The sequence below is a fragment of the Zingiber officinale genome, chromosome 6B (genome assembly GCF_018446385.1).
Source record: "Zingiber officinale cultivar Zhangliang chromosome 6B, Zo_v1.1, whole genome shotgun sequence".
NCBI lineage: Eukaryota > Viridiplantae > Streptophyta > Magnoliopsida > Zingiberales > Zingiberaceae > Zingiber > Zingiber officinale.
In genome coordinates, this window is record NC_055996.1 from 82,265,346 (window position 1) to 82,289,031 (window position 23,686).

The window sequence follows — 23,686 nt, forward strand, 5'->3', positions numbered from 1 at the left end:
CGTTGGCGTTAAGCTGCAGGCGCACGATGGCTGCGGTAGATCTTCACCGATTCATTCCAGCTCTTCACCGCTTCTCCACAGCTCTCTACAAGCACGTGATCGCCAGTTCTTGAAGGTTCTTGGAGGCTTTCCAAGTCAAGAGGCGGATCCATTGCAAGAGGAAGAAGTTAGGGTTAGGGTTTTCACTGCATTTCTTGTAAGCTTTTACTTAATCTTTACTACTCTTTCTTCTTCTTGTACTGAGAGTCTTGTAGGGCTTCTCCGCCCTCGGTAGTTACCGAAAAGGAGTGTTTCATAGTGGAGGGTGTGTGCGTGGTGTGGATCCTTGGATTAGTCACCTCCTTTGGAGGTGGATACCAAGTAAAATCCTAGTGTTAGCGTGGTTGTATTTGTTTCTGTATTTTTCGCTGCATATCCTTGAAGAAACAAGCAACGCCAAGCGACGAGCACGCGACGAGCTATTCACTATCCCTCAACCTCAAACCATTCTCAACAATGATCAAACATGGTAACCCCCAATGACCAATTTCCATCGTACCTGGTACCCTAATATCCAAAAGATATGAGTATAAAACTCTCCTGGCTAAGTCAATAGAAATATGTAGGTATCATCCACTACCCAGCTAACAATAGCAGAGGCTGGTATGTGCATCCATCTCCTACGAGTAGTAACAGAAGCTAACACTACTGATGGTATGATAAGAAAAATCACCAGAGATTATAATCCTTTATCTCTAATAAGGTCAACCATCCTCAATGGCTAACTCATCACAAGTAATATGTGCTACAGCAACCAGACAGGTACTAAATAAAGAATGCTAATACCTATCATAAACTATAAAATTAAACATCATACCTATATACCGTCTGGAGATGTTCCGTCGCTGTCCAGTCCCCAACTTGAACTCAAAATTTCCGATCATAAAAATCACCGGAAATCCATATAAATCCGAAACGGAAATCCAAACACAATTGTAATGGAAAAATCCATGTCACTCAAACAACTACCTAGTTTGACTCGCAAACTTGGGCTAATCCAAAAATCCAGAATACCTAAAGCAGGTGTCATAACCCACTCTAATACCAATAAATTGGTATCAGCCAAATCTCAAAAATCCGTAACACGAAAATAAATCAAACAAGTATCGCCAACCTCGACACTCTGATACCAAATAAATTGGTATCAGGTTATCCCAAATGTCCAAAATACGAAATCAAAGAATCGTATAACCTCGCTCTGATACCACTAAATTGGTATCAGATAAATCTCGAAAATCCGAAACCCGAAGGTCAACAAGTATCGCCAACCTGGCTCTGATACCACTAAATTGTCACGCCCCAGAGGAGTCCCTGTCCGAAGAAATTTCGGCAGCATCTCCCCTGTACGGCGGACAATCTGAAACTTCTACATAACTCATATACCTCAGCCACAGGCGGCTGGAATATTAACAATAAATAAAAACAATCACCACGCAGTTTATATAGATATTCAGCCTCTGGCTGTCACAACCACGCAGTTAATAATAATAATCATAATACTACACTGACTCGAAATCCACCCTACTCCACTATACTCGTAAAACTCAAATCCGACGAAACTCACATCTTCTGCCATCCAGGCAGGCATGTAGTAAAAACATATCGAATAGAGCATCCATCAATATCAAAAGAAAAACATACGATGTCCAAGTATCCAAATAACCAAGTACACACATAAGCAAATAAAAACCAAACCAAATGGTAAATAAATCCTCGAGGTCTGCAGGGATCTAGCACTACGTGCAGTGAGGACTAGCGACTGGAACTCCCTCCGGACAGCATCAACCTGAAAATAACAACAATGGAGGCGGGGTGAGTCCAACACTCAGCAGGTACAATTGATATACAAAGTAGGGAAATAACACCTAGCACTAATCATGCGTACAGTCTCCTGATAAGAAAGATAAAAATGCATCTGAAGTAAACAGGAGAATACTGTACTAACCAGGTCCTGAGTATAAGGTCAAACAGTCCGAGGGATGAAAACCTGTATGTATGTCAAATATAGGTATCCAACAATATGCAGTATAAATGCAGCAAACACAGCAATAAATGCATCATGCGTATGATGCCAATGACACCCCTGACGTCAGTCGATCATCTCACACAATAGTGAGGCCGAGTGGGTAGAAACGTGCACTCTGTCGTCACTACTCCCGATGAGTGACCGAGTGGACGGATCTTGAGTATACCTATCCTCCACCCCAAATCATAAATGGGGAGCGAATGCTCTCAACTCCCAGACACGACGGGGAGGAATCACGGATAACACATTGTGTCACACTACCCATGAGCGGACCAACGGTGCCTAACAGAGTCCCTGCTGCAACACACTCTGCCTGAATCGACCACTAACCCATGAGTGGTGGTGTGTGCAGATCCATGTAACTGGCGATGTGCTCAACAATAATGGAGCGGACTATCGCACAGCATGCAATCATGCAAATGGTGCATGGCACTAACCACAAAATATCCTGACCTAATCCATGTGTATATAAAAGTGCACCATAGGTCAACGAATCAAATCAAATCAAAGGTACACAAAAGGTATAAAACCTAGGTCCTGAACATGGTGAAACATGGCATATCACTACCCCTTATAAGCATGTATAAACAAATAAAGTATACATTGGATGCAAATCAAGCAATCAATCAATCATGTATCAGATATTGGGTAGTGACTAACCGAAACAAATAAAGGACATAATTAATGCAACTTGTTAAATTCACTACTATGTATATCAAATGGCATAAGTCAAAAGTACCCGCCTCCGATAAAATGGTCCAAATCCGATAATCAAGATACCCGTCGAGATACGGTCTCGAATCAGAGTCCTGCGTTTATCAAACAGATAATGTATTTAGCTATATAGCTAAATAAAAATCTCTAACCCATTTAATAACCTTATCCTTCCTTAGAAATGGATTGATCCCATGTAACGAAACAAGCAATGGATTAAATTCAATACCAATCCAATTCTATACATAACCTCATTCATCATACTAATGATAACATAATTCTAGATCAATCTGTGCAACTCACCTTCAATCACAGCCACTGCGGCTCAATAGCAAAGATCGTTGTTGCTGGACCTAGGGTGGCTGCTGGACTAAAGGTCCTCCACAGTCAAGACCTCCTGCTAGAACTTCACTGCCGGAATAGAAATAGCCCACAACAAATCCTACTTCACCTCACAAATATCAACCGAACCCAACAGGATGTCACTGATCAAGCATCAAACCTCTAATCTCTGTCGGCCCTCCTCCTTGAATCTGAACAATGCACGCATGAAACATTAGGGCACGGTAAAGAGATGACAGTGAAGATTCGGTGAAAGAAAAATCTAGTGATGACTGAATAATACCTAATCCGACAACAAGAGGAAACCTAAGGCACGATGCGGCTCAGGAAGGAGGTGAAAGTGAGACCGGCGTCGCTGTGGTGATCGGGCTGGCTAGGGCACAGAGAATGCCGGCGGCACCTCCGTGCGGCAGCGGCACGGCTAGGGCGCCGGCTCTGTGCAGTGGCGCTTGGCTTCAAGGCGGCAGTGAGGAGGGGGCGTCGGCGATTAGGGCAAGGAGGAGAGCAGGGTGTGCGCGCGAGGGAGATGAGGAGAAAGAAGAAAAGTAGGTGGCCGAGGGGTTTAAAGCTTCGGCGAGGAAGAAACCGCCGGGCCGACAGTTAGGGCTCGGCGTCGGACTTCGGCACGCGCGGGAGGGGAAAGGAAATGGCACGGGTTCGGCGTCAAGGGAAGAAAAAGAAAACGGGAAATCAAAATAAGGAAAAAGAAAATAAGAATTAAATATATAAACTTTTCCTCACTTAAATGGGGTAGCCTAAACAGGCTTTTCTTGACCCCGTTTTTATCCCCGTCAACTCGTCCGTACGAGCTCCGAAAAATTTCCAAAAATTCCGGAAAATTCCCTTATTAATATTCGCCTTATTTTCTGGTATTTTACAATATAACACACCAACTATGGGATTATTCTAAAGGGTGCATCTCATATTCGGAGATGTGCCAAAGTTACTTCAATTGGAATGGAATCCTGAAGAATCTGAAGAGGATCTAGATCCCGAAGAAATAGATCTTGCAGAATCTAAGGAGAATCCAAATCCCGTAGACATGAACCTCAAAGAATTTAAAGAAGATCTAGAAATGGATCTCGAAGAATTTGAGGATGATCCAAAAATATATCTCGCAGGGGATCTAGAGATGGATCTTGAAAAATCAGAGGAGGGTCCAAAAGAATGTGTGGTGGATCTAGAAATGGATCTAATGAATACATCTGAGGCTGGTCTTGCCATTGTCGAGTCCGGCATAAATAGGATAGCAGTACACACTGCACTAGTATATTTTCTAGTGGGAGTAGTGCTAGTTTATTTATGTTATTAGTGTTATGTTTATTGTCGTTATGTACAAACAATCTTAGCTCATTTTATTTTTTTTTGAAAATAATGGAGTGGAAACTATTATTTTTGTACAAGCAGTATTATATTCTATGAAAAAGAAAAACAATTATGTAATATGATTCATTCATATTCAATGATTAGTTTATGTGAAAATGATTAGTTCATTTTATTTATGATTAGTTCATATGATCCGTTCATATTAAATAATTAGTTCATTAGATGGAATGTGTGTAATATAATTGATCAATGTTGATTAAATTGTTACATACAAATGATGAGTGAAAACATAGTTATTACTTGATTTTGTAAACCAATTCTAATTTACACTGAGTCAATAATTAATTGCATATACATGAATTACACTGAAATAATAAATAATGTGTGTATTTATATAGATTATGGCAACTAAGAAGATCATAGCTGAACTTAATAAAGGAGATATTATATGAAGATAACTATAAAATCTGGCACCTCAAAATACAATACGTTCTTAAGGAATAAGAAGTTCTAGAGACTGTAAATCGATTCATGGAAGAACCGGCTGATGGTTCTACAGCGCAGTACAGACGTAACCTTGATGTCTAGAAAGCATGGAAAAGAAAGTACTCCATTGCTAAGGGATTATTGATTAGTTCAATGGTGGATGACCTGGTATTTGAGTATGAGACATTACCATCAGTTCATGCTGTTGTTAGAATGTATACTAAAAGTCTAGCTTTTGGTATAAAACATTTATCTAGAAATAAGAATCACATTGGTCAAATGTCTACATTTGTGATAAATGTAGTTGTTCAATTAATTTATATTGTAGATAACATGGTGTGTGGTGTCACACACAGAAAATCATGTTATCAGTACCTTATAAATTATAAACAGTAGCTCACGACCATGATGGAAAGGAACAAACCATTGGAAGGTCGTAGTGTAATTAGGTGTTAGTTTATTTTAACTATATAATTACACTAGTACACTAAGAGTGTATTGAGTAGGACCATTAGAGGTCGTTTCTTTTATACTGACTTTATAAAGGAACAAAGACCTCAGTTATTATGGAAGTGTGTGCTCTTAATCCTAATATAATAACAAGCACATATATTTGATATTTATTTCTTTAATTTATCAATGGGTGAGATTTAGTTCGATGAATCAATAAGTCCGATAAGTTGGGAAATGATATCACTTATAGTGTGTGTTGTTGATTATAGAAAGAAACTGTATCCTAGTAATCTAGGTTGAGAATGTCCCCAAGAAGAGCTCATAAGGATTGTCATGTTAAACCCTGTAGGTGGACTTAAGTCTGACATGATGATGAAGTTGAGTGGTACTACTCTTGGAGCTAGATATTAATTAAGTAAGTTGTCAGTAACTTACTTAATTAATGGACGTTTGTTATCTTAAACACAGGGAGACTAACACACTCATGATAAGAAGGAGCCCAAAATGTAATTTGGGATTGGTGCGGTAGTTCAATAATAGTTCTCTAGTGGAATGAATTATTATTGATAAAATTAAGTTGTGTGTTAAGGCGAGCACGGGATGCTTAATTTTATCGGGAGACCAAAACCAATTCCTCCTCTCGGTCCCTATCGTAGCCTCTAGTATATAGAGATTTATACCCACCGCATACCCACCTTCTTACCCATCCAATGGGGCCGGCCAAGCTAGCTTGGAACCCAAGCTAGGGCCGGCCAAGGCCAAGTGGATGAGCCATGTAGGTGGCCGGCCAAAGCTTGGGTCCCAAGCTTAGGTGGCCGGCCACTAGAATATTAAAAGGATTTTATTAAAATTATTTCTTATGTGGATATCATGATTTTAAAAGAGAGTTTAAAAATTAAAAATTTCCTTTTATAGTTTTCTACAAAAGATTAAGAGAAGAGATTAATCTCTTTCCTTATTTGTAGTTTAAAAGGATGATTTTAATTTTTTGTAAAAACTTTCCTAATTTGTAAATCATCTACATGTTTAAAAGAAAGTTTAAAATTTGAAATCTTTCCTTATTTGTTGATTAAAGAAGGATTTTAAATTTTAAGAAAACTTTCCTTTTTAACCATGTTCATGATTTAAAAGAGAGTTTAAAAATTAATAATTCTCTTTTATTAGTTTCTACAAAAGATTGAGAAAAGATTTGATATCTTTCCTTATTTGTAGATTAAAAGAGATTTTAATTTTTAGAGATAACTTTCTTTTTATCCACATGTTTAAAAGAAATATTTTAATTTATTAAATTTCCTTTTTATAAACCAATCATGAAGGGATAAAAATTATTGAGAAATTTTTATAAATTTCCGGAAGCAAATAAGGAAGTTTTAATTGGTGTTTAAAATTTTATTTGCTTGGAGATTTCTTGGTGTGGCCGGCCATTGCAAAATTGAAAATAAAAATTATTTTTAATTAAATAAATTTTTCTTTTCAATGGCAAAAGAATTAAGGAAGTTTTTATTAAATTTTCCTTATTTGCCAAGACCAAGGATTATAAAAGAGGGGGTAGAGGAGGCTTCAAGGAGAACAACTCTATTATTTTTCTCCCTCTTTTCTTCCTTGAGTGTGGCCGGCCCTTTCTTTCCTCTCCTCTCCTTTGTGTGGCCGAAACCTTCTCATGGTGGAGATAGCTTTGGTGGCCGGAACTAAGAAGGAGAAGAAGGAGAGAAAAGAAGCCTCTTTTCTAGCATATCTTGGAGCATGGTGGTGGCGGCCGAACCTCTTCATCCTAGGAGAAGTTTTGATGGCCAAAACTTGTAAGGAAGAAGAAGGTGCTAGGTGGTTTTCATCTCGGAAGATCGTTGCCCACACAACGTCCGAGGTTAGAAGAGGAATACGGTAGAAGATCAAGAGGTCTTTCTAAAAGGTATAACTAGTAATTTTTCTTTCCGCATCATACTAGTTATTTTTGGAAATAATACTAAATACAAGAGGCATACGATTCTAGTGTTTCGAATTTGTTTTCGATATAGTGTTCTTTTGTTTTTCTTTTCCTTGTGATTTGATTGTTCTTTTCAGTTGACCTAAAGTTATTTTAGGATATTAAATATTAGCTTTCCTTAAAAGGTTTTGTCTAGTCGGTGGTGGTTGCTCCCATATCCAAGAAGGTCATGTGCCTCGCCACGTCAGTACTGGGAACCAATTTTGGAAATTAATATTTAATGGAATTAATAACTTAGGTGATTTGGATCAAGCGTGTTAAGTTCCGCAGGAGATCCAAGTCAAAACCTAAAAGAACAAATAGATTAAGTTTTGGATCAAACGTGTTAAGTTCCGCAGGCGATCCAAAATTTAATTTAAAAGAACACATGGTAGCTAGGAAAGGTTCAGACCTTTGTACAAAATTTTTATGCAGTGGAACCTCTAGGTTTTCCGAGTAGCAACCAACAATTGGTATCGAGCTAGGGTTTTGCCTCTGTGTATTTGGTATTAGTTTAATTACGCATATGTCATACATAATTTATGCAGGTTAATAGTAGGATGTGCTAACTTTGTGAATCGAGATCCAACTATTATGGCTTATAGTTATTATGTGTGATTGGACCCTGACATGTCGAGGGCATTTTATTGTGTGTGCGTGATTGTATTATAAAATACAGGAGGTGGATTTAGTTTTATTAGGATTTTATTTTTGATCTAGTTACACGTACATTCCTTTTATGGAATATAAGATCGATGGATGTAAATTTTATTTTATGTTCGATCTAGTTTACATGTACATTCCTTCCGGAATATAGGATCAAATGTAAAATTCTATTTATGTCGGATCGAATCTTGCAAAGCGTGGAACCTTCTAAGGACCGAGGCGCAATGAACTAGGAGCAAGATGGATGCGACAGAGACCCGGTGGCGGTGGCGAAATATGGCAAGCTTGGGATGACAACACACTGAGGACAACAAGAGAAAAAACCATAATAGTTGAAAATTAGATTTTCTATTTATTGCTTTTATATTGTCTTGTGTGTGTGCATGTTAGTTTATATATTTAGTAGGCTAGCATAGTTAAAATTCCTCATTTATAAATAACTAAGTGGAGAGGGATTTTAAGTAAATCCATGGTCTCCATTCTTGGTTTGTAAGTGATGCAAACAAGCTTGGCGTTGGCTCTAAGTGTCTTCCTCATCGGATGAGCTTGTTTGTGGATCACTAGAACGACTTCCATTTTGGATGACTATAGGAAGTTAATTAAGAGCGTGTGATCTTCCCCAACGGAAGGGGCATAATCTTATTAATGGACTTAGTGTCAAGTAATGGTATACACTTAGACACATCTAATAGTATCCTCCCCATCGGAGTCACTGCTATTATTTGTGTGACCAAATGAAACCAACTATTAATTTGTCATAAAACTAGGTTGACAAGATAATAAAATTAAAGGGTTAAAACCCCTCTTACAAATGATTGATTTTGTATACGTCCACACTAACGTGGCATGCAAAATTCACGGTGTTTGAGGTGTTGGTGAATTTAAATAATATTGTTTGAGGAATCAATATTTTTTTAAAATTCAAAAGTTTTTGACCAAATATTTGATCAAAGACAGATCAACTATTAATTTTATTCATCATAAAGTAAAGTTGACGAGATAATAAAATTAATGAATAAAATCTCCTCTTCGATTTTGTATACGTCCACACTATCGTGGCATACAAAATTCATGGGGATTTTTAAGGAGTTGATCTTGACCAAGTATTTTTGTGATTCTTAGGATTTAAAATGTTTGTCAATCCCCTAGTAGTCATACTATAAGAAAGACTTAGTAATCCCAATTGTAATGATTGGAAATAGGACTTGGACATTAAGGTAAACTGTCTTCTTAGAACTAAGAACAATATAGGTGTATTTAATTCATTAGTTGAAACATGTTTAGTGGTGTTATCTACCAGAACCTGGAGTGTAGATACAGATGTCATTAATCATGTCCGCAATTCATTGCAGGGTTCCAGGAAACCCGGCAACTAAATGAAAATTAAAACACCGTCCACATGGGCACTACTGTAAAAATGGTAGCTGTTGCAGTGGGAGATGTTTATCTTTTGATAAGAATAAAACATGGATTTTTGAGTAATTGTCTTTACGCACCAAGTTTAGAAAGAACTAGTTTTCAGTTTCTAAACTATTCAAAGAACTTGATATTCTGCCTCTTTTAATAACAAAGTTGTTATTAAGAAAAAGAGGGAAGTACGTTGGTTGGCAATTTATAAATCCAATAACTCTCACGATGCAACAAATGGAAATTAGTAACACATCTTCTAACTTTAAGAGAAAGTAACCTTTGAAAATGAACCAATTATATCTTTGGCTTCTAAGGCTAGGTTATATTAACTTGAGTAGGATTCATTGGTAGCTGATGAAATTTTGGGTTCATTAGTAGTGAAAATCTTTCCAACCTACGAGTCTTACTTGGAAGGAAAAATAACCAAGAAGCTTTTAAGTCTAAGGGGTAAGGAGTCAAAGATATATTGGAATTGGTTCATTCTGATTTGTGTGATCCTATGAGCATCCAGGCAAGAGGTTGTTTCAAAGACAACTATTTGAGATACGGATATATTTACTTGATGTGCCGCAAGTCTAAGTGCTTTGATTAGTTCAAAGAGTACGAGGCTGATGTGGAGAAACGATAAAGTAAAAGTATCAAGACACTACGGTAAGATCGTAGTGGCAAGTACCTCTTGGGAGAATTTAGGAGTCATTTATCAGAAGTAGGGATTCAATCCAAACTAACTGCACCTGGTACACTCCAACAGAATGGTGTAGGAAAAGGAAGGTATAGGACTCTTATGGAAATAAGTAGATTGATGAGTTATTAAAGAATATTATCAAAATCATTTTAAGGATATACTATGGAAATGGGAGTGAATATAGTACCTTCTAAAGTCAGAACTCTCTACTCATATAGAATTGCTGAATATGCGTAAGCCTATTTCGAAGCATAGTCCAGCACATATGCAGAAGAGAGACAATGATAAGTTGGACAGGAATTCACTTGTTTGTGGGTTATCCTAGTAAAATGAAAGTAGGTTTATAGTCTTAAAAATCATAAGGTCATTGTTAGCATCAATGACCGATTTTTAGAAAAGGACTATATAATAAACCATGTGCCCATAAGAAAATTTGTTCTTAAGGAAATAATAAAAGGCATGTCTAATCTAGTACCAACTGTACAAGATGAGATACCACAAGGAAATTGCAACACATATCACAAATGATACACAATTGCAGAAAGTGTCTTGTCATAGTGGGAGGGTTGTTAGGCAACCTAAAAAGATTCATGTTTTGGGAGAGTTTTTGGACTCGATCCCTGGAGGACATGAACCTGATCTCCGGACATATGACGAAACACTCCAAGATAAAGATGCAATATCTTGGTAAATAGTAATAAATAACAGAATTAGAATATATGTATTCTAATAAATTCTGGAAGCTTGTAGAACCACCAAATGGTGTAAAAGCCTTTGGGTGTAAAAAGGTCTATAATAGGAAAAGAGAGATAGAAAGGAAGGTAGTAACTTTCAAAGCAAGGCTTGATGAAAAAGGAAACTTTTTCACTGGTAGCCATGCTTAAGTCTATTCAGATTCTTTTATCTATTTGGCAAGTGGATGTCAAGACAGCATTCCTTAATGGAAGTCTTGATGAAAGCATCCATATAAAGCAACCAGAAGGGTTCATTGCAAAGGGCTAAGAGCATCTTGTGTGCAAGCTCAATCAGTCTATGGACTGAGGCAAAGCTTCAAGGTCTTGGAACATCCGGTTTATCAAAGTAATCCAGACCTATGGATTTATTGAGTAAACGGATAAGTCTTGTGTATACAAAAGGTGTGATGGAAACGCGGTGGTATTTCTTGAACTATACGTAGATAACATTTTTGGTAGTTGGAAACAATATCAAAATGTTGTCAGAAGTAAGGGTATGGTTGTCCAAATAATTCGATATAAAGGACTTGGGAGAATGTATATATTTTTGAGATCAAAGTAATAAGGGATCGAAAGAAAAATATATTTTACTTATCCCAAGCTTGATACATCGGAAAATCCTTGCTCGTTTAAGCATGCAAAACTCTCGAAAGGTTTCTTACCTTTTAGGCGTGGAGTGTCTTTATCTAAAGAGATGTCTTGATGACATCAAAGGAGATTGAGGACATGTAGGCGTTCTTTATGCTGCAGTTAGACAACCTAATGTATGCTATGCGAGATGAAACTGTTTAAAGGGCATAGTTAGGAGATATCAAAGTAACCTAGACAAGGACATTGGACAGGAAAGCATATATTAAAGTACCTTAGAGCGCAGAGATTATATGCTAGCTTACAAGGCGATTAATTTGGTCCCTCACGAGTTTTGACTTCCAATCGGATAGGGACATAATAAGTCGACCTCGGGTTTTGTGTTTACTTTAGGAGGAAAAGTCATAACTATGGAAGAGTGATAAGCATAGGTGTTTTTGGACTCCACCATGAGTATATGGCAAGCCTCGAGGTAGCCATAAAAGTTGAATGACAATTACCTCAAGATAGACTTAGATATGATTTCTGTTTGTCAAAGATTATTACAATTTAATGTAATAATAATGGTGCATGTAGAACAAACTCGAAGAAACCATGAGTCTATAAGGCAAGTAAACACAATAGAGCGCAAGTACTACCCAATACGAGAAATTGTATAACGAGGAGAAGTTGTTGCCGCCTAGATTGCATCAGATGATAACCTAAGGTCCTTAAGGCAAGAGCTTTTTGAAAGGCATGGGAATCAGATGTATGGCAGCAGATCTGGCAACTTAGTCTTTTAGTATAAGTGGGAGATTGTTAGAATGTATACTAAAAGCCTAGCTTTTGGTATAAAACATTTATCTAGAAATAAGAATCACATTGGTCAAATGTCTACATTTGTGATAAATGTAGTTGTTCAATTAATTTATATTGTAGATAACATGGTGTGTGGTGTCACACACAGAAGATCATGTTATCAGTACCTTATAAATTATAAACAGTAGCTCACGACCATGATGGAAAGGAACAAACCATTGGAAGGTCATAGTGTAATTAGGTGTTAGTTTATCTTAACTATATAATTACACTAGTACACTAAGAGTGTATTGAGTAGGACCATTAGAGGTCGTTTCTTTTATACTGACTTTATAAAGGAACAAAGACCTCAGTTATTATGGAAGTGTGTGCTCTTAATCCTAATATAATAACAAGCACATATATTTGATATTTATTTCTTTAATTTATCAATGGGTGAGATTTAGTTCGATGAATCAATAAGCCCGATAAGTTGGGAAATGATATCACTTATAGTGTGTGTTGTTGATTATAGAAGGAAACTGTGTCCTAGTAATCTAGGTTGAGAATGTCCCCAAGAGGAGCTCATAAGGATTGTCATGTTAAACCCTGCAGGTGGACTTAGTCCGACATGATGATGAAGTTGAGTGGTACTACTCTTGGAGCTAGATATTAATTAAGTAAGTTGTCGAACTTACTTAATTAGTGGACGTTGTTATCTTAAACACGTGGAGACTAACACACTCATGATAAGAAGAGCCAAATGTAATTTGGGATTGGTGCGGTAGTTCAATAATAGTTCTCTAGTGGAATGAATTATTATTGATAAAATTAAGTTGTGTATTCGGGGCGAGCACGGGATGCTTAATTTTATCGGGAGACCAAAACCAATTCCTCCTCTCGGTCCCTATCGTAGCCTCTAGTATATAGAGATTTATACCCACCGCATACTCACCTTCTTACCCATCCAATGGGGCCGGCCAAGCTAGCTTGGAACCCAAGCTAGGGTCGGCCAAGGCCAAGTGGATGAGCCATGTAGGTGGCCGGCCAAAGCTTGGGTCCCAAGCTTAGGTGGCCGGCCACTAGAATATTAAAAAGGATTTTTATTAAAATTATTTCTTATGTGGATATCATGATTTTAAAAGAGAGTTTAAAAATTAAAAATTTCCTTTTATAGTTTTCTACAAAAGATTAAGAGAAGAGATTAATCTCTTTCCTTATTTGTAGTTTAAAAGGATGATTTTAATTTTTTGTAAAAACTTTCCTAATTTGTAAATCATCTACATGTTTAAAAGAAAGTTTAAAATTTGAAATCTTTCCTTATTTGTTGATTAACGGAGGATTTTAAATTTTAAGAAAACTTTCCTTTTTAACCATGTTCATGATTTAAAAGAGAGTTTAAAAATTAATAATTCTCTTTTATTAGTTTCTACAAAAGATTGAGAAAAGATTTGATATCTTTCCTTATTTGTAGATTAAAAGAGATTTTAATTTTTAGAGATAACTTTCTTTTTATCCACATGTTTAAAAGAAATATTTTAATTTATTAAATTTCCTTTTTATAAACCAATCATGAAGGGATAAAAATTATTGAAAAATTTTTATAAATTTCCGGAAGCAAATAAGGAAGTTTTAATTGGTGTTTAAAATTTTATTTGCTTGGAGATTTCTTGGTGTGGCCGACCATTGCAAAATTGAAAAGAAAAATTGTTTTTAATTAAATAAAATTTTCTTTTCAATGGCAAAAGAATTAAGGAAGTTTTTATTAAATTTTCCTTATTTGCCAAGACCAAGGATTATAAAAGAGGGGGTAGAGGAGGCTTCAAGGAGAACAACTCTATTATTTTTCTCCCTCTTTTCTTCCTTGGGTGTGGCCGGCCCTTTCTTTCCTCTCCTCTCCTTTGTGTGGCCGAAACCTTCTCATGGTGGAGATAGCTTTGGTGGCCGGAACTAAGAAGGAGAAGAAGGAGAGAAAAGAAGCCTCTTTTCTAGCATCCCTTGGAGCATGGTGGTGGTGGCCGAACCTCTTCATCCTAGGAGAAGTTTTGATGGCCAAAACTTGTAAGGAAGAAGAAGGTGCTAGGTGGTTCTCATCTCGGAAGATCGTTGCCCACACAACGTCCGAGGTTAGAAGAGGAATACGTTAGAAGATCAAGAGGTCTTTCTAAAAGGTATAACTAGTAATTTTTCTTTCCGCATCATACTAGTTATTTTTGGAAATAATACTAAATACAAGAGGCATACGATTCTAGTGTTTCGAATTTGTTTTCGATATAGTGTTCTTTTATTTTTCTTTTCCTTGTGATTTGATTGTTCTTTTCGGTTGACCTAAAGTTATTTTAGGATATTAAATATTAGCTTTCCTTAAAAGGTTTTGTCTAGTCGGTGACGGTTGCTCCCATATCCAAGAAGGTCATGTGCCTCGCCACGTCAGTACTGGGAACCAATTTTGGAAATTAATATTTAATGGAATTAATAACTTAGGTGATTTGGATCAAACGTGTTAAGTTCCGCAGGAGATCCAAGTCAAAACCTAAAAGAACAAATAGATTAAGTTTTGGATCAAACGTGTTAAGTTCCGCAGGCGATCCAAAATTTAATTTAAAAGAACACATGGTAGCTAGGAAAAGGTTCAGACCTTTGTACAAAATTTTTGTACAGTGGAACCTCTAGGTTTTCTGAGTAGCAACCAACAACTGTTTAGGCAGCCCTTAGAGAGAAATACAGTGGAGTAAATCTCAAGAAGTTCCGTCAGCTAACAATTATGTTTGATAACTGTAAAAAACACTCAAATGTTACCATGGTTCAACATCTAAGGGAGATAGGTAACATGATTCGAGAGCTTAAGACTGTTGGTCAGACGTTGTCAATAAACAACAGGTTCAAACAATTATTCATTCCCTTCCCGATTCTTGGGAAACGGTGAAACAGAACTTTACTCACAGTGAGAGTATCAAGACTTTCAATGACATCTCATGCCATATTGAACTAGAGGCGGAGAGGATTGAATTTGCAAGGATTTCTGATCAAGTTTTTATTGCTGAAGGTTTTGGTTCCAAGAATAAGAAAAAATGGTTTAAGAAAGGAAAGGGAAAAGGAAAGGAGGCTAATGTTGTTGCAGTGAAAAACCAAATCAAGAAGAAAGGAAGGAAATATGGACAAAGACCTAAGAGCAAGTTGACTTGCTACAACTGTGGTAAGAAGGGTCATTTTACTCGAGATTGTACTGAGCCTAAAAAGGTATATCCATATTTATCTTCTTTCCATGAGCATTATGTTACAAGTATAGTACTGTTGGCTGATTCTTATCCTTTATAGATTATAGATTCAGGAGCAACGAACTATGTAGCTCAGGATCGAGTTACATATGTGGAGTACCATCGAGTACCAGCTGGCAACAAATGGATATATGTGGGAAACAATGCAAGAATTAAAGTCAAAGGAATTGGCACTTGCAAGCTCAACCTACGTAGTGGACGAACCTTATTTCTACATGATGTCCTGTATGCTCTTGAGATTTAACAAGTCTGGTTTCGATCACTTGTCTTCTTGATTTAGGTTATTGTGTAAATTTTTATAGCCGTTGTGTGGAACTTCGAATTAACTCTATGTTAATTAGGCATGGTTATGTATAGAACCAAATAATAATGATGATTATTTTTCAAACATTGCTCTTACTAATAATGTTGATGTTAATGATAAAATTAAACATGCTAGACTAGGACATATATGACAAGAACGAATGAATAGATTTGCTAAGGAGAGCCTTTTAGACACTCATGCTAAGATTAACTTGTCTATATATGAGTATTGTCTTGCTAAAAAGGCAACTAGGAAATCATTTGGTAAGGTTATTAGGGTTAAATTACCATTACAATTAATTCATTCGGATATTTGTGGTCCAATGAATATGAAGGCTAGAAATGGAAGTTCTTATTTCATTACATTTATTGATGACTTCACACGTTTTGGTCATGTGTATTTGATCTCTCATAAATCTGAAGTATTAGATTGCTTCATTCATTATGAATGAAGTTGAGAATCAATTAAAACATAAGGTTAAAACATTGCGCACTGACCCTAGAAGTGAATATTTGTCTGATCAATTCCAGATGATGTGTAATGAAAGAGAAATTATTAGACAACTATCACTGGAACTCCACAACAAAATGAGATTGCTGAAAGAAGAAATAGAACTTTTCTTGAAATAATTAGGTCTATAATGGTACAAGCTAATTTTCCAATCTCCTATGGGGAGATGCATTATTAGTTGCAGCCTATATACTTAACAAAGTGTCTTCAAAATCAGTTTCATCTACCCTATATGAACGTTGAATAGGCAAAAAGCCAGATTTGAGTAATCTAAGACCTTGGGGGGTGGCTGCCTATGTTCAAGATAAGACTCATGAATATGAAAAATTATGACTCAGATGTAAGAAGCGTATCTTTATAAGGTATTCTAAGACTTCTAAGGGTTATGTCTTCATTGGCAAGCGATAGGATGGAACCATCTCTGAAATAGAGTCAAGAGATGTTACTTTTCTTGAAACTAAATTCTCAACACGAGGAGAAGTTGATAAGAATATTCCTCTATATGAGATAGAGGAGGAGGATAATATTCCTTTATCAACAAATCAGGAGATGTCTGAATCTAGTCAACCTAATAGGAGTAATTTGTCACTGAATGAGTCAATTTCTCAACAGTCTAACCTACGAAGAAGTAATCGACAAATTATTCGTCGGAGATGGTTTGACATTGAAAATGAGGTATTGATGATTCTCCCAGTCGACAATGAAGAATCTCGAATAGTTGAGGAAGCTTTGAGATGCTCAATTAGAAAAGAATAAAAAGTTGTAACAGATGAGGAAATTGAGTCAATGAGAAAGAATCAAGTTTGGAATTTAGTCGATCTTCCTCCGGACCGAAAGGCTATTAGGAATAAGTGAATTCTCAAAATAAAGAGGAAAACAGATAGATCGATTAATGATACAAAGATTGATTAGTTGCAAAAGGATATACCCAAATGAAATATATTGATTTTGAAGAGACATTCTCCCCGATTGTGAAGTTTGTATCAATATATGTTATCCTAGCTATAGTAGCACAATTTGACATGGAATTACATCAAATAGCTTTTCTTAATGATAATCGTGGCAAGAAAATCTATATGGCATAGCCAGAAGGTTACATTGTTGAAGGTCAAAAGAAAAGAGTATGTAGACTTAAGAAGTCTATATATGGGCTAAAGCAAACATCAAGATAATGGAACATAAGATTTAATGAAGTCATTTTGTCATATGGTTTTGAAATAATCAATGAGGATCATTATGTTTACTTAAGAAAGAAAAGGAAAGCTTATCATTTTATCATTATATGTTGATGATATGCTAATAGTTGGAAGTGACATAAAGTGTGTGATAAAAGTTAAATCATGGCTTTCATCATAATTTGACATGATAAATATGGGAGAAGCAGAGTACATCTTAGAAATAAAGATCATTAGAGATCAATCAAAAAGGCTTTTAGATTTGTCTCAAGAAGCTTATATCACTAAGATGCTACAACACTTAATATGTTAGATTGTAACATTGAACAGACACCTGTAGCGCGACTACTGCTTTGAGTAAAAGTATGTATCCCAAGACTCTTAAAGAAATAGCCGAAATAAAGAAAAAACCATATGCCAGTGCTATTGATAATTTAATGTACACTATGTTGTGTACTTATCCTGATATAAGTTATGTTGTTGGCTTAATTAGTCGTTTCCAAACCCGGGATCGAGACATTGGAAAGCAGTGAAAAGGATATTCAGATATCTCAAAGGGGCAGTGGATTATTGTCTTTGTTTCCAAGGATCATATATGAACCTAAGTGGCTACACAAATGCAGATTGGGCGGGGGACCTTGATGACAGAAAATCCATATCTGGCTATACCTTCTTGCTAAATGATAGCGGCATCTAATGGAACAGTAAGAAGCAGGCTTATGTAGCCCTGTCGATAATGGAAGTTGAGTATGTGGCTTGTGCAGCGGCTATGTAAGAGGTTGTCTGATTAAGAAGGTTCCTAAAGCATCTGAAAATTACTGAGGACAGTGGGAGTCATATTGCAGTGTACTATGACAGTCAAGCTGCTATAGCTTTTTCTAAAAGACCCAAATATCATAGCAAAAGCAAGCATATAGAAATTAAATATAATTTTGTAAGGAATATTGTTGATAAGAAAAAAAAGATAGTTCTTTAGTACATCCCTACACATTATATGTTTACCGATTCTTTTACTAAGCCATTAACTAAAAAGTCATTTCAAGGACATCTAGACATGTGAAGTCTTTGGGACTTCGAAAAAAGTAACTTATTGTAAAGATATTTTAATAAATAAAAAATGTCATGATCTATTCAGTGTATATGTCTTTGTTACATTTGAAAAAAAAAAGTCTCGATAAGCATGTTGGCAAATTGAGATTGGTCTACTCACATGGACAATCATCTCTATTTATTAAGTATAAATAAAGGTAAGACCGTTGCTTATAAGACAACTTATGTAGCTGTGAAAACAGGCATACTCATAAGTTAAGATCGTCTTAATAATTGTGTCATGATAAGATCATTTATGTAATGATTGAAGTAAATGCATCCACTATTTACTGAATTTGCTTAAAGCATATTGGAATTCATATGTTGAATTCATGATTAGACATTAGGTATGTCTATATCTAAATCTGTACGATGTTAAATTTTAAGAAAAACATGTGCTCTTTTTATTAAAGAGAATAACATCGTAACATGTGATTCATACCATATGTGTTATGACGACAAGAAGGGTAGTAGGAAAATGGATCTTTGCTTCTCTACTATGTGAGACTCTTGAAATTATAAATTAATTTCAATCTTACCCTAAGTGACTATTTAGTTGTCTACTTGAAGTTTTGATCAGTGTTTATTACTTTAGCATGTTTCCTATTGGGTATGGATGATTTGGTCTATGGAGCATAACTAGAAAAGCATCTGATTAAAATAAATAGATTATAGCTAAAAAGGAATATTAAGATTGATTTATATCTGTGACATTTATTCACTATTGTCAGTTAATTTTTTGTTCAAAACATAAAATGCAATTGTGAATAATTGTGTCGATTGGAGATGTTGAACATGCTCTTGACATCATAGTCATTATGAGGGATTAGAAATATTCATATTGATGTAAATAATTTAATCGAGGGTAAAAGCAAGTTATTGATGTTTTTGATTCATTCTATAGAGCAACTATATAAGGTGTAACAATCTTCTTAGCAATTATTGTTCAGTGTGTTTGTTGTCGCACGAACCATTTACCTTAAAGTATGGATAAAATGTTCTTGTTTAGTCTTTGTAACTGATTGTTTTGCTCTGGTCTTCATGACTTGATCATCATATAGTTTGTGTGACTTATTTAATCTTTGTGACTAATTAATATATTGCTCTAGCCTTTGTGACATGGTCATCCTGTAATTTATGTGACTGACATGGTTTATGTGACCATATAACCTTTATGGATTGACTTGGACGAGTAGGAGATGTTGGAGATTCTATGTTGCAAAAGAATTGCAACGTTTACATTAAGGAGATGATTGATTTATCTCCCTCAACGTATATTGCGATTAAGAGCCATCAAAGCATCGGTTACAAACTAATGCTTTCATCTTATAAATTTATGTGTCTCTTATGCATCCAAGAGATCACAGATAGGGTGCATCGTGGAGGTGATTACAGGCAACTTGAAGAACATTCGGGTAGCAGAGGGTTTTAGTTTGTGAACCTTGCGGAGAGCTTTTCGATATCGTTTCGTGATCATTCTTCCGACATCAAGTGGTGACCAAGTTCGTCTTGGGAGATCACTGTAAGTTGATTACTTGCTTTTTTTATGTGTTTCATGTTGCTAGATTCTACACTAACTGTCGACTGTGCACAAGATCTATGGTATAATTAAGACATGTGAGTAGAATATTGACCTCAAACAAAAGAAGTGGGTGTTCCCGTATCTGAATCAAGAGGACCAGACACCGGACAGGAAGTCCTAGTTGCGTCTAGGTAAGTAAGTCCTAGTAGGTCGAATGGACCGAGGGGCAGGAAGACCTGGTGGGTCAAGGTTCAGACGTGGGAGGCCTGTGGTTCTTCGTTTAAAGGGGGATTGTTGGGGTTGCAAACAAAGTCCCACATTGAAAACACATAAAAAAATCATGAGTTTATAAGGGAATATGATATCTCCATTGGTATGAGGTCTTTTAGGTAGAGCCCAAGAGCAAAACTATGAGGATTTAGCCCCAAAGTGAATATAATATCATACCATTGTAGAAGATATCTCCATTGGTATGAAACATTTTTGGTAAAACCCAAGAGTAAAATCATAAGGGCTTAGGCTCAAAGTGGACAATATCATACTATTGTGGAGATATCTAAATTCACGGTTGGACTCTGATACCACTTGTTAGTCCCAATGTGGTCAAGGGTGAATTGTTCTGTAAGACAAAAATTAACAGTTTTGCTTTCTTCTTTAGCAAAGTTAACACATTTTAGTTAGTCAAAAAATAATAACATAAAAAGAATGTAAGAGACTCAAGGTTTATTTAGTTTGCAACCAAAGAGGTTGCTAGTCCAAGACAAAATTAAGCTCACTAAAAAGTCTCCTTTCTTGGAGGCGGAGAAGCCCCTTACAGTAATGAAAGCACAAGTAGCTAGATCGGAGTACAAAGTTCGTAAACAATTGTTGTTGAAATGAAGAGTACTAGAGCTCTATGTATAGCCTGCTGGTCAAAAGTATCCATTGGTTGACGTGGCATCTCCGGGCACCTGGAGTGGATTCGGGCACCTCCAGTGGTGCACTTTATCTATTCGCAACGGCTCTTCAATGCCGCGATGATAAATCTTTATCGGTACCCAAGCGCCTGAACCGGTCTGAGCGTCTGGATTGTCGCTGATGTGGATCCAAATTTTATCTGCAGCAACGTCTCGACAATAGGGCGCATGTTCGGTACCAAGCTGGTCCAGGTGCTTGGACAAAGTCAACACATAGTTGACTTTGTCCAGCTGCTGCTCAAGTTGATTGGGTGATTTTTCAGCCATCCAGAGTTGAGCTCATCCAAACTCAACTCTGGCCTTCTTCTCAAATAGACGTCTGCTCCGGCTTCTCGTCTCTCGAAAGCGTTGTGCGCATCCTTCTCGTCCGCCAATATACTCTTCTGCAACACTTAGTCCCTCGGATGCACCAAGTCTGTCGACTTGCTTCTCATGTCATCCTTCTCGCTAGCTACGTTTTCCGCTCGACTTCTTGTATTCTAAGTCCCTGCACGCTTAGACACAAGACATCAAATACGCAGAGTCTAATTTGACTTGGTTGATCACATCAAAATCATTTTGGGGTATTTACGCTTTTTAGATTCCTAAGCATATGAAGTATATATTTTTATTGATATGAATGTCTAGGAAATATTTTAGATTATCTATCATTTATTTCGGATATTTTGAGAAACATATGCTGTAAAATTATATAAAAATAATATACAATTTATTTTTAATATATATATATATATATATATAATATCAAATTATATCGATACGGTACGATACGATACTAAAATTATATTATTTCAATCTGGAACTGAAATCTCGATTTAAATCTCTAAAAGACTCACCAGATAACTTACATATGCAGACACATATAGGGTTCCATAGATGTTCCATATTATATAAATAGAAAAATATATGTATATATATTATATAATATTGAAATTATTAAAATTGATGCAAATGAATAATCTTCTGCCAAAAAACGATGACATTAGGAAATTTAAGCTTCAAGTTGATCCCAGTGCCCTATATTAGAAGATCACCAATTTAAACCAAACTAACATGGGAGTATCTAATATTCAGTAAATTATAGAATAATTCGCAAACAATGAGTTGGCATCCAATTTAAATGTGAATGATCTCAATTGAAAAAAAAAAAAAAAAAATCACACACAATATGAACCTCACAATAACTCTAGTGTTTTAAAATAGCTTGCAGGGATGTAGCCATGCACATCGGTTGGGAATTTAAGTTTTAAAAAAATTTAAATTTGTAAGGTTTGTTTTGGTAGATTCTGTTTAGGAGAACAAGTCTTCAAATAAATTTCCAAGTCTTCTTATTTATATAGGCCTTTTCTATTCTTCCAAGTCAACCTGATACTGCCCCACAACAACACCACTCAACCCTCACTTTTCATCTTCACATCTTAGAAAGACCATGTGTTAGTGGTACACATTTGATCACTAGGCAATGGAGGAAAATACAAAAGCCTTGCTTGTTGAATGCCTCGATCAGATAACAATGCTCACAAACAATGGCTCATTGGAGGCAATGATTCACGAGACACAACTGAATGATCAAACTCAATTACTCATATTGTCAGATGTGAAATCTAATTTCTACAAGGTAAACAAATAGACTGCATACTAAGTACACTTGATAGGATATAGTATTATAGATTAAGTTCGATCATTTACCGATTCATATTGATTTCTTCCAGATTTCATGGGGATTCATCTACAATGCTCATTAAGAATGTCACTCATTGTTATATAATAGAATTTTTGTATCTTTGTTGTTATAATCAAATATCATATTTTCCCCATGTATTATATCATTCTGCACAATTTATATTAGATGTTAACGTATTCTGACGAATAAATACATAAATCATAACATCTTCTATGGTAACTTCCCTAATAACTGTGTTGTACAAGAAGTCTTCTATTTTTTTCAATACCATAGGTTCAAGTAACTGGATTTAATAAATCAGGCAAATCAGAATGAGAAATAGATGAGGAACCGCAGAAGAGAGTTGATACCGACAGGAGGACGGGACTCTGGAAGATTGCGGTCTGCAACTGTGGAGAGAGGCAGCAAGAAAATCTGCTTCAGAGAGTCGCGAAGGCCCCGCGGTCTTCGTCGGAGTTCGCCACTGCTGCAGATCGTCGCTGCCTGCCGCGAAGTGGAGAGAAAAGTGCCTGGGATGAACGAGAATTAGATGGTATGCTGCCGTCTTATCGCTCAATTATTAAAATGGAGATACAATCACAGAATCGGCGGAGTAATTCTAGCTTACAATAGCGTGAAGTAATCGAGAGAGCAATCGTGGAGCAGCGGCGTGCAGCAATCGCTTACAACAGCGTGAAGAAATCGAGATTGTGAAAAGCAGTCGTGGAACAATCGCGGAAGGGGAAAATAGGGATAGCCGGCGGAGCAATCGCGGAAGAGAAAAAGAAAAATAGCCGGCGGAGCAATCGCGGAAGGAGTCGGCTGGTGAGGAGGAATAAGAAAAGGTCGGCGGGTGAAGAGGAAGAAGAACTCGGTGGATGAAGACTGAGGAAAAATAGAGCATTTAGGGAGCGGCTCCCTAAGAACTCGGCAAGGAGCGGCTCCCTAAGAACTCGGCAAGGAGCGGCTCCCTAAGTGCT

General features: G+C 36.4%; 1 long non-coding RNA gene across 5 annotated transcripts; it reads right to left on the bottom strand.

Moving 5' to 3' along the window:
• Positions 1-1,763: 1,763 nt before the first annotated feature.
• On the bottom strand, positions 1,764-23,686 carry LOC121992864. Of its 5 annotated transcripts, none has more exons than XR_006115012.1 (3): positions 23,335-23,685; positions 23,082-23,236; positions 1,764-1,825 (listed from the first exon to the last, which is right to left on the bottom strand). It is a non-coding gene; the product is annotated as an uncharacterized LOC121992864 (long non-coding RNA). The 5 variants fall into 5 exon arrangements; XR_006115009.1 differs by having other exon boundaries at positions 23,078-23,236; positions 23,335-23,684; XR_006115011.1 differs by lacking the exon at positions 1,764-1,825 and adding an exon at positions 2,796-2,874 and having other exon boundaries at positions 23,078-23,236; positions 23,335-23,686.